This window comes from Lethenteron reissneri, chromosome 31, assembly GCF_015708825.2.
Source record: "Lethenteron reissneri isolate LAM-NWPU_2019-01 chromosome 31, ASM1570882v1, whole genome shotgun sequence".
Lineage (NCBI taxonomy): Eukaryota > Metazoa > Chordata > Hyperoartia > Petromyzontiformes > Petromyzontidae > Lethenteron > Lethenteron reissneri.
Window position 1 is genome coordinate 12,286,611 of NC_083809.1, and position 12,052 is coordinate 12,298,662.

General features: G+C 54.6%; 1 protein-coding gene across 3 annotated transcripts in view; it reads left to right on the forward strand.

Moving 5' to 3' along the window:
* The first annotated feature begins 2,989 nt into the window (after positions 1-2,989).
* The window catches only part of LOC133349809 (dnaJ homolog subfamily B member 6-like), a 68,036-nt gene continuing 58,973 nt past the window's right edge, over positions 2,990-12,052 (forward strand). The window contains exon 1 of one of the 3 annotated variants that reach the window (XM_061563588.1): positions 2,990-3,196. The gene's annotated coding sequence lies outside the window, so the exon portion shown is untranslated. Of the gene's footprint in view, positions 3,197-7,091; positions 7,266-12,052 lie in introns of those variants that run through there. The other 2 variants (XM_061563586.1, XM_061563587.1) reach the window with 2 other exon arrangements.

Consider the following 12,052-nt stretch of genomic DNA (forward strand, 5'->3'; position numbering starts at 1 on the left):
CAGCGTCCTTCACGAGCCGCCTCCTCCACCCACAAAGGCCGATCTTGACACCGCTCTCATCAGTCATCCGCTCAACTCCACATCCTCCTGTACCTCATCGTTCCATCTCTTTTCCAGGCCCGTCTAGCCCCTTCTATCTGGCCAAACAGAAGCTGCTCAGGCAGGCGGTGGCTGGGAATGCAGACTACATGACCCAGCCAATGCAGCCTCGCCTGCCGAGGGAGCTCACGGATGAAACTTGTCCCAGATCTTTCAAGACTCCGTGAGCTCCTCACAATAATCCAGCCTGGTTAAACCCAGGAGGGATCGTGGGCAGGGCCAGCCTGAACGTTTCAATCTGGCGCAGATGCTCCGTTGAAGGGCTCCACGTTTCACAAGCATAGCGAAGGGAGGGCTAAACTGTGGCCGAGAAGACCCGGAGCTTCGTGTGAAGCGAACGACAGCCACCAGGCACACCTCCACTCTGCGCCACTTACGCGGCGGATGCAATCATAACGCTGCCCAACTGAGCCATCTCATGGGAGCCAGCCACGGAAGCTCCTCCACCCTCTCCACGTCCACCCTTCGCGCGCACATGAACCCCTATAGATGCGTAAAACACACACACACATGGTAAAACACTGGACCGCATTGTCAATTATCTCACGCGATCGCTGTGGATAAAGGAAATTTAAAAAAGAGATATCTATTTATGTTTAGTATGTGTTAGTGTAGCAAACTGAACGTGTTGTACAATAAAGTCGAGTGGTGTCGTGTTCCCCACAAGCAAAGCAAACACCGCGCCCCCTCTCTTCGTTATGTTGGGTTCGGGAGTTCTACCTCAAACGGGGAACCGGTAACCGTTTCCGGATTCGTGGTAACCGGTTTCGAAAAAAGCCCGGGACGGGTCACTGCCCTCTCTCGCCCTGCGCCCAGTTTCTCTCCCCTCCACTGGAACCAACTCCCACTGCAGCACGCAGAGAGCAGTCATCTTCACGAGCCTGCCGCCTCCACTCCTGCCTTCATAACAACAACCCCCATCGCCTCTCACCCTGCACGGCCTGCGGCAACTGCGACTCCCTGCACCCGCCCCCCAGCTACAACCAGGACTACCCCAACCCCCATCACTACCCCAACCCCTTTTACTACCCCCATCACTACCCCAACCTCTATCACTACCCCAACCCCCATCACTAGCCCCATCACTACCCCAACCCATATCACTACCCCCATCACTACCCCAACCCCTATCACTACCCCAACCCCTTTTACTACCCCCATCACTAACCCCGATCACTACCCCAACCCCTATCACTACCCCTATCACTACCCCAACCCCTATCACTACCCAGCCCCATCACCTGTTCTCCTGTCACCATAACGGCACCACCACTTCCAATAACAGTTGAGGCAGAGTGGATGGTGAGAGTTGGAGGCTGCGCGTGTTTACATTGTAAGCGTGATGCCGATTTTGGGAATTGCGACGTGAACAGTCATTACTCATCGTGGCCATCGAGCAACAGGCGAACCCTTCAATAATCGCAAAAGCATCGCTGCTACTCAGACTAAACGGATAACGCGTCGCTGGCATCGTGTGGGTTAGATCACCGTGTAGGTGTCATCAATATTCAACAATAACCCTCCACCACCTGGCAATGCCAATCACTTCACATTTAACGGCAACGTCGCTTCGCCTTTCAACAGACATTGCTGTGTTGCCAATACGCCGAATAACTCGGCACGTGTACCCACCACAATGTCCGCTTCGTCGTGTGCTGGCACGGTTAAACTTCAAACATCGGCATCGTTCAACCCCTGCACGACCACCTGACCCCAAACACCGTTCTGATGACGTGCGCGTACGTACGTGCACGTCATCAGAACGTGCGTGTACGTCATTAGTTTGTCTTCCTATTCCGTTCCGATGACGTACATACGGTGTATACCATCGACACGGAACCGGAAGAACAACTGAAGGCTCTCACAAGGCCATGCGGGAGGGCGAGTAACCAGTGTGGCTATCATAGAAGTGCGGTCGTGTCGCTACAGTTCTCGGCGGTGACAAACCACGTCTTTAAGAACAGCACGCAGTACCTCAATAAAATAGCACGTTGATATTTATCTACGCCACGGGAAAGGTTTAAAGTGGCTGCTGTATCTGGCACCAATATTCTGCTTCAGGATATTATTTGAAGGGAGATTCGGGGTGTTGAGGGAGGAAACGTAAAATAGCATCGTCCGTGGGGGGTCCGGCAGCTTGCCCTGCCCTGCGGATAGCCCCCCCCCTCACCCCCTCGCCCACAGGCAGCAGGGTCACGTGACACGACAGGGAGCCACCCGACGTGACGTCACAGCTCAACTACAACCACGAGCGCATTTGGTGTTCGAGCCACTCTTCAAAGCCACGTCGTTGCCTTGGTGTTTCACTTTAACGATTAAATTGTTTTTATTAAATATATCACAGCTCGATCCATGCTAGAACACACACACGCAGGTCTTCAAAATATCTCAAGCTGTGATATTTGAATACATTTTGTTATCGTTAAAGCGATTCTTGTCACATTTTCTGGATCTAAAGAGACGATTTGTGGATTGGAAATTGGGGATAGTGTGAGGAATGGAGCGTCGCGGATTACAGGAGTGGAGCGTCGCGGATTACAGGAGTGGAGCGACGGAAATTAATTCACAAATGGGCGGGCAGGGAGGTGGTCGCGCGCACGTGACGTCACAGACGTAGCCCTTGTCACGTCTCCCGTTTCCGTTATGCGAAGTCACTCCTCCAGCGTGACGTTGTCCGCGCCAAGCAAAAGCACTCGGATGACGTCACCCGCGCGAAACTCGCAGGAGGGCGATGACGTCACTCCCCACGGTGTCGTCATTTACCCGCACGAAGCCAGCCAGCGTGATGACGTCAACCTGCTGTAACCTGGGGCGACGATCGCGCTCGGCGCCGCGTGACGTCACGCGAGCCGCGTGATTAATCTCGCGGCCCCGCTCGCGCGCGATCGGAGCTTCTGGAACTCTCGCGAGATTTCGTGGCAGACCACTCGCTGCTGGGCTCTCTCCTCGTCCTCGATCCGCGCCGCTGCGTCTCCTTCGTCGCCGCCCCCGTCGCCCTCCACGCGCCGTCGCCGCGCGGAACCTCCTCGCCGTCTCCTTCCCCGACGCCGTCGCTGCCGGTTGCGGCTCGTGGCTGACGACTCCCAACACCCCACGGGTGAGCGCGCCCGCGCGTATCGCGGGGGCTGCACAATGGCCGTGTCGCCCCAACACCACCACCACCACCTCGTCTGTGTGTGTGGTGGTGGTGGTTGGGGGGGGCGGTGGTGGTGGTTTTGGGGGGGGGCGGTGGTGGTGGTTGGGGGGGGGGCGGTGGTGTTGGGGGGGAGTGGTGGTTGGGGGGGTGGTGGTGGTTGGGGGGGTGGTGGTGGGTGGTTGGGGGGGTGGTGGTGGTGGTGGTGTTGGGGGGGGGGCGGTGGTGGTGGTTGGGGGGTTGGTGGTGGTGGTTGGGGGGGGGTGGTTGGGGGGGGTGGGGGTGGTTGGGGGGTTGGTGGTGGTGGTGGTTGGGGGGGGTGGTTGGGGGGGTGGTGGTGGTGGTGTTGGGGGGGGGTGGTGGTGGGTGGTTGGGGGGGTGGTGGTGGTGGTGGTGTTGGGGGGGGGCGGTGGTGATGGTTGGGGGGTTGGTGGTGGTGGTTGGGGGGGGTGGTTGGGGGGGGTGGGGGTGGTTGGGGGGGTGGTGGGGGTGGTTGGGGGGTTGGTGGTGGTGGTGGTTGGGGGGGTGGTTGGGGGGGGGTGGTGGTTGGGGGGGGGGTGGTGGTGGTGGTTGGGGGGGGTGGTGGTGGTGGTTGGGGGGGTGGTTGGGGGGGGGTGGTGGTGGTGGTTGGGGGGGGGTGGTGGTGGTGGTGGTTGGGGGGGGTGGTGGTGGTGGTTGGGGGGGGTGGTTGGGGCTGGTGGTTGGGGGGGGGGGTGGTGGTGGTTGGGGGGGTGGTTGGGGGGGTGGTGGTGGTTGGGGGGGGTGGTGGTGGTGGTTGGGGGGGGTGGTGGTGGTGGTTGGGGGGGTGGTTGGGGGGGGGGTGGTGGTTGGGGGGGGGGGTGGTGGTGGTGGTTGGGGGGGGTGGTGGTGGTGGTTGGGGGGGGTGGTTGGGGCTGGTGGTTGGGGGGGGGGTGGTGGTGGTTGGGGGGGTGGTTGGGGGGGGGGGTGGTGGTTGGGGGGGGTGGTGGTGGTGGTTGGGGGGGTGGTTGGGGTGGTTGGGGGGGGGGTGGTGGTGGTTTGGGGGGGGGTGGTTGGGGGGGGTGGTGGTTGGGGCTGGTGGTTGGGGGGGTTGTGCGGTGGTGGTGGTTTGGGGGGGGGTGGTTGGGGGGGGTGGTGATGGTTTGGGGGGGGGGTGGTTGGGGGGGGTTGTGGTGGTGGTTGTTGAGTGGTGGTGGTGTAGCGGTCGCCGCGCTGCGCTACGAACCCCGGCGGGCACGAGTTCGAGTCCCGCTCATGGCCAACACGCGCTGACGATTATCATCCGAACCGGTCCTGGGCCTCCCCTAGGTCGACTCGGCCTGCTGCGGTGCGTCAACATCGCCGGCCGTGGTTGCTGGCCACCCACCCCCTCGTGTGCTGTGCCGGCCTTCATAGGTGCTGCTCGCTGACAGCACTTGCCCCCACAGTCTGTGACAGGCTATACGGGGGATCTTTGTCTTTGGGGGGGGGGAGCGGTCAGGGTTGTTGAACCGGGTAACCTGTGAACAACTGGTAACCGTTCTCGGGTTCCGGTTCGGACAAAGTCGGGGATCTTGGTTGACAGGCGAGCAGCGCGCTAAGGGCACGGGCCGCCAGAGTGACAGGGTGGTTGAAGTCGCCAGCGTGTGTGGAGGCGACGGTGCAGGCGCGCACCCCCTGCAGGTTGCTCGCTCTCACGCCACTGCTGGCCGAAGGGGCCCGATTCAAAGAGTGCGCACCAGAGGGACCTTGGTCTACTCTTCCACAGTGACGTCTGGGGACACTGCGGGACTTTTCTTAGTCGCGTGGCAAACCTCTTAACCCACCACCCCCCACCGCTAAAACCCCAAAGCTGAAATGGACAACGCGCGGGTGAGACCGTGGGTGAGGCCGCGGCCACCGATCCCCCGAACTACGAGACCCGTTCCCCCCTCAAGGCTGGACGAGGTTCAAGCAGCAGTGGGGACACTGAAGGGTGGACATGTGGGTGGTTGGGGCGTGTGGCATTTCACTCGCCTCTGGCCTGGACTTTGGAAGGCGCCGGGGCCCGCGGCACCTGAGGGCGCGGGTGATTGTGGCCCTGTGGTGTTGCCCGTCGTCCTGCTGCGCGGAGTGGAGACGTGGACGATCGAGAAGGCACCGAGGGCCCGACTGTGAATGCCTTTCGTTGAAAAGTCCCTGAGCGGCATGCCGAGGCGTAGCCGGAGAGATTTTGTTTCGAGACATCGACTGCGTCGTGGGAGACTGGCCTGAGACTCCGCTGGCGCGGGCGCCACGTGGGTTAGCAGCTCCGAATCGCTGCTCGTGCCCGGCTTGGAGGAGGCCCAGGGGGAGGGAAGCCGATACCCTCACGGCAGCAGCAGCAGCAGCAACCTCCAGGGGTTGGGACCAGGTAGGGAGCTGGCCTGGAGGCCGAGGGGGAACGTGGCGGCCACGCACTGTGTAGGCCTGGGCACCCCCCACCCTCACGTCTGATCTGAGTATCTGGTGATGCTGCTGCTTCTGCTGCATTGGGAGTGATGCACGACAAAATCTCAACACGTTCCGTATCAACAACAACAACAACACCGCCGCCGTGTGTGCGTGTGTGGCCTTCAAAGGAAACGATGTAATCGGTGACGTTTCAGGCAATGGCTGTTCTTTATTTCTCGGTTCATGTGCTGTGAATAAGATCCATTGCCAGACACCTCGCACACAACAGCAAAGGAACATGGCCATTACGTTAACATAACATTAACACGCCATTAAGGTAAGTGCATTGTCATTGTTAACATTGATCAAACGTTAACATGCCAGAAACATGGTTGGGTTAACGATCCACACATTGCTCCCACGTTAACATAAACAATCAAATTAATGTAATTGCTTTAGCAATATTGACATAATCATACAATGACATTAGGACATTACCACGGTACAATTAGCCTGACATTAACAATGTGAACATGATGGCGTCATTAACAAAAGCGCGTTAACTTTGACATAACGTTAGCACGACATTAACATTACCACGTTAACAACAATGTTAGCACGACATGAAAAAACGTAATTATAATAGCATTAATATGGGCAACGTTAACATTGGATCGTGAACATATAACCCTTAACTCTCCAACAACAGCACCATCGTGAACACACCATTATCACGAACTCTACACATTCGTAAATAGCACTGTGGTGGCTGTAAAATGCATATCTAGCAATGGGCGACGTTTCGGGCAGTGGCCCTTCCTCATTGGGAAGGAGGCGGCATGAACCAGTTGGGTTTGCTTTGATCCGAAACGCTTAGTGGCAATAATTTGAATGCGTGAATGCTGTGCTACAGCTGGCGCTGATTATAGAAGCGATTGGCGTTATCCTGGTCAACAGCTGTTCCAAACCGCGCATCAGCACTCTAGCACTTCGTACCATAGCGTCAACAAAGCTGCCTTCACATCGCGTCAACATCACGGCCTGAACGTAGCATCGACAGCATCGCCACAAGGTTAAGATAGCAACATCAACAGAACAGCCTTAACATGGCATCAAAATAACAGTGAACATAGCAATAAAACACAAGGTTAAAATAGCTTCAACAACATCACAAGGTTAACATAGTAACAAAAACATAATAGTCTTAACATAGCATCGGCAACATCAAAAGGTTAACATAGCATCAACAAGAGGACAGCGGCGTTACCATAATGACGCGATGGGAAAAATGTGTTGATTGCGATAATCGTGGCACAGACGGCAAGGGGTAACCGCCGTCATGGTAACCGGCCCACGGCCGCTGAGGTGGGCGCATTGTGCCCGTGTTGGACTGTGGTCGCGGTACCAAAGGCCAGGCTACGGCTCTAAACATGAATCCTGGTCATATATGCTTTCGCTTCAACGCAGGAAAAACAACTGCACGTGTGTGGACCTTGCATTGAGGACGAATCGAAACTGGCAGTCTGCTCCAGAGAGAGTCCTCCTCCGCACGAGCGAAGGAACCACAAGAGTGAATTTCACGGGAGCAGTGACCACGGTAGCAGCAATAGAAGAGTGGTAGGAGGTGGCTGGCTGCCGGCGAGCGAGTCACTGGACTGAATCGGTGAGTGCTGGATCACCAAATCGGCCTGTGACTGCTTTACGTAGAATTCCATCCGGTGAAGCGAGGTTGGAGCCGAGTGCTGCACCCTGGATGTGATGGCAGCAGGGTTACCTCTGTTAGGCGACTTTGTGCTGTGTGTGGCAGTAATAATTGTTTGCAGTTAAAGACAAAAGCTTTGGCACAGAACAGAAAACCCAGCGTATTTGATGCATCCTTAACCAGATTAGTAACATGGCCATTCCATGGCAGTTCAGATGATGATGTAATTATAACAATGTTATTAATACTGCACATTTAGTCTTTTATTACCCTGATATTCCCATGAATCACAATGTCCCTGCTTGCAGTGTTTGAGCAATGAATACATTCTTAATGAGTGTCAGCAGAGCTGTGTGTACTAATGCGGGATGAGGAGAGATCCTCGAGACAGAGACACTCGGACAGAAAGGCGATGCAGTGAGAGATGACACAGAGACAGATGCGCAGAAAGAGGGAGACACGACACGGACGCAGAGAGAGAGAGAGAGACCAGCATCGGAGACAAAGTCATGTCAGATGTGCAGAGAAGCAGACAAAAACATGCAGACAGATGACCAGCAGAGAGACAAAGACAAAGGTTTCTTATGGACAGAATTTGACAGACACAGAGGGGATGCAGCAGAGACACCGAGAGCTAGACGGAGAGAGAGACCGACAAAGACAGAATCAGACACGGAGACATCGAGAGATGGACACAGACAGAGACGTGGAGATAGAGACACAGACACTGAGAGGTGGACACTGAGGCACAGTAACACGTTCGGAGAATTAGTGGGTCCCTAAAGATGTTGGGCTCTGTGTTTGTATGTTCAACTTATTTTGCACAATACGTAGCTAACCGTGCTCATCTGGGACGAGACAGCCCTGGGTGGGCAGGTGGTGTTCCCTGGGCCCCCTCACAGTGGCTTTCTCCGCTGCTGCTGCTGCGATGATGGAGGCTCCATTGGCGCCGTAGTGACAGCGCAGTCATTGTGGTCGTATCGGACCGCACTCCCACTCGCCGCGCACGGGTTAGGCGACACTTGGGCATATTCACCCATTAGGTGTGGCGCTCTGTGTGTTTCACGAGATTACTGTTAGAGTAATAGCAGTGATCTCAGTAATGACGGTAGCTATTGCGATGTAATCCAGAGTTACGTGCTGTACAGGTTAAGCTGCGGTGTCACTCTACAAATACAAAGATCCCCCGTATAGCCTTTTACTGCCTGCTGGGGCAAGTCCTGCGAGTGAGCACTTATGAAGGCCGCCACGGCGCGTGAGTGGGGTGGGTGGCCAATGCCACGCCCGGCCACCTTGGGCTCCGCAGTGCTGATGTTTACACACTGCACCAGTTACTCATTTTGAAGCTGAGTAGACCACACACACCAATACCCGCAATTCGCCACTAAGTGACGGTGATGTCACCACGACGCCTGTGCCAGGCCACACACGCACACCCTCACACAATCACTCACTCGCACACCCTCACACACCCTCACACAATCACATTATCACATTCTCACACACTCACACGACCTGCTGCTTCCCCTGTGCGGAACCGTCGTTGCTCTAGGACTACAAGTCCCGGCGTGTAGTGCCACCCGTTGCATCGCGGCCCACGTCCCCACGACCGATTAGAACGTGAACCGTGGCATCCGGGACCTGTCTGCGTCCGATCGAACGCTGGGGCGTCACTTCTCTCATTCGGAGACCCTGAAACATTGGTAGAAATTCCTCATTGCTATGGCAGGGAACAACGGGTGCTACGTCTTGCCCAACCCTGGCCAGCTGGCTCAAAGTTTATCGTCATTTGCGCCATATAAAAATGTGGATCGGCTGAGCCAGTCACCCCCAGCTGGAATTTGCACTCGTGGCCCGGGTGCTAATTGAGCCCCCTCTGACTGCCACCTCTGGCTATGTAAGCGTAATTGCATTACTGTGTTATGTTACTGCTGCTGGAAGCCGAGTCATGGACGTTCAAAGTGTTAGTCTCCTCAAAGACTTCTGCATTACAGCACTCGGAGATCTCTCCACGCAGTACCCTCCCATCGAACCTCAACACCTCGCCCGCACTCCGGTCCTGTCAACTCCACTCGTTGGCAACGACACACTCACTAAGCTGGTCTCACTCACTCACTCACCCACTCGCTCGCTCAGCTACTCACCCATTTACCACCTCACCAAATTACCCACCTACTCGCACCCTCAACCACCCACATTTTCTTTTACCTGCCCACTCGCCACACTGCAGATCACAACACCTCACTTCCTGCTGCTTTCTTCGCGCTGCTCCACGATGGAATTCCCCACCCATCGTCTCCCTTTTAATAACAACAGCAGCAGCAATAATAATTTAAATGTTAAAAGCGCTCTTGAACAATCGTTTGCAGGGTGCCCTCGCTACAATAATAACCTCGCTCAATTCAAGAAACGTGTTCCACTCTCATCCGCTACAACTTTGATCGTACAGCCGTTTGCTGCCAGCCGCTCAACATTTTGGGCAAGTGCCCGGCACTTGTTGGTGGGGGCCACGGATGTACAGTCCAACCACTTGAGGGGTGACACCCATCTGCATGTATTTCTCCTGAGCCAGCTGTGGAGGCTTCCAAACTGTGGTGGCAGGCGTGGAACAACTTCAGCGTCTGGCCCCCTCAAGAGTGGCGCTCGTTCCCGGCGCGGGGCAGGTGATGGGCCGGGTCGGGTGCTCGTGGGGGGGGGGGGTTTAATGGAGAGCACCTCTCACCACCTCCATCAATAGCCACCCCCACCCCCTCTTAGAGTGGAAGAGGCATGCAGAGCGGCGTGTGTGGTGTCTATTCTAAGGCAGCGGCGGCGGCCGTGGGGGTGGAGGTGTCCCTCGGCCCGGCTCGTTCCACACACTCCCCCAGCAACAACAGCCCCTTCACGTTCCATTGCTCGCAGCGGGGTAGTCGCATGCGGCGGGGTGGCAAGTGCCATGGTCACACTCGCGCCTCGCCTGATGCGGGAACCCTGGGTTCGACTCGCGACTCGGGTGCCTTTTTGCGTACAGTTTGTGTGCTCTTTCCCTGCACTGGGAATAATCAGTTTTAAGTCGGGGTTAAGTTTGCGGAAAACACGACTTTAACTTATATGACGGTAACTGATCAGCTGTTTCCCGTAAAGAATTGACTAAAATACGGGATATATACGTTCCAGTACTTCCAATGCACCATATGTAAATGTTTAAATCACAAATTTTACAATAAAATGGGGAAGAATAATACTAAATAATAGAGGGCGGTAAATACAAGATATATGTACACTCAAATAAAAATCATATATTCCATAAAATAATAAAGTAAAATGCTTAATGGGTGCATACATATTCACAGAGGGTGTATTTGCTCACATTGACGTGGGGGGCGATTTGACTCGAGTGAGTTGAGGGAGGTGGAGAGGCGAGTGGCGGAGGCATACGTGGGCGAATGACGCAGCATAGTACCATTTACTCTGCTCCAAGTAGTCCCTCCACCACGCAAGAGCAAACTTGCGCAGCACTAAAACACAACTTGGCAGTGAGTGATCGAGCAACTCGCAAGTGATCATCAATTTTGTAGACGACATAAAACCTGTCAACGACTTAAACTGATAATAACGTCGTCCCCTAGGTGCCAACAAAGTTACAACGATAAGACGTAATCTGATACGACTTCAACTGATTGTCGCCAGCCAGTACTGCATGGATTTCCTTCTCGTTCTTTAGTTGCCTGCTTCACTCGCATGCACGCACAGCAATGTTGTAACTGAATGCTGAAAAAATATCTGAGAATTACTCAATTGGGATCGCACACAGCAGCAGCAACAACAACGCCCCCTTCTGTAAAAACTTGACAGCCTCCTGAAAGAGAGTCGGCGAGGATTTTTATGGATAAACAAACGGAGTAACAATAAACAATAATAGTAATCAGTGTTCTCAGCCTGTGCGAGCACAGACCCAAGTTTCATTTGTCACACCGAGTTTAGTGCCGCGACGCTGATGGTCCACGCTGGAGAATTATGATGACAGGGTCATCAGCGTCCACGCTAGATGACCCGCGGCATGGTGGCTGCAGCCATCCCGAACCGAACAACGGACCACATCGCAAACAGCGGCGGCGTTCCACTCGGCAGACTGGACAGCGCCAATCGCACTACCCCCAAAGCTATCGTCACAACGGCTCGCAAACTTAAAAAAGGACCTGTAATTTGCACGTAGTCGCCAAGCTCGAGAGGAAGAAAATCAATATCCATATAATTGTGCACTTGGCTTCATAATTGACTTTTTGGTTAGGCCACCTAATAATAATCTTGACCAAATGTGTGTCATTAAGACCCTCAAATACCCGACCAGACAAATTATTTGATTGCAACGTGCGCGAGCGTTCGACGCGCCCGTTATTGTGATTATTGTGATGGCTCACTCGCCCTAAGTTGATGGACAATTCTCACAGCCAAAGTTAACAGTTTAACAATGACGTATTATTTTAACTTTGGCAAGCATCTTTAGGACAAGATCCAGCAAGTCGGAATAACAATCTAGAAAGGTGGAATAATAATCCAGCAAGTCAGAATAACACCGCTGGAAGTCAATAACAATCCAGGAAGTCGGAATAACGGTCCAGGATACCAGAATAACAATCCAGGAAATGAGAATTATGATCCAGGAAATCGGAATAACAATCTAGGAAGTCAGAATAACACTCCTGGAAGTCAATAAAAGCCCAGGAAGTCAGAATAACGATCCAGGAACGGACGCAAATTTGGTCAGA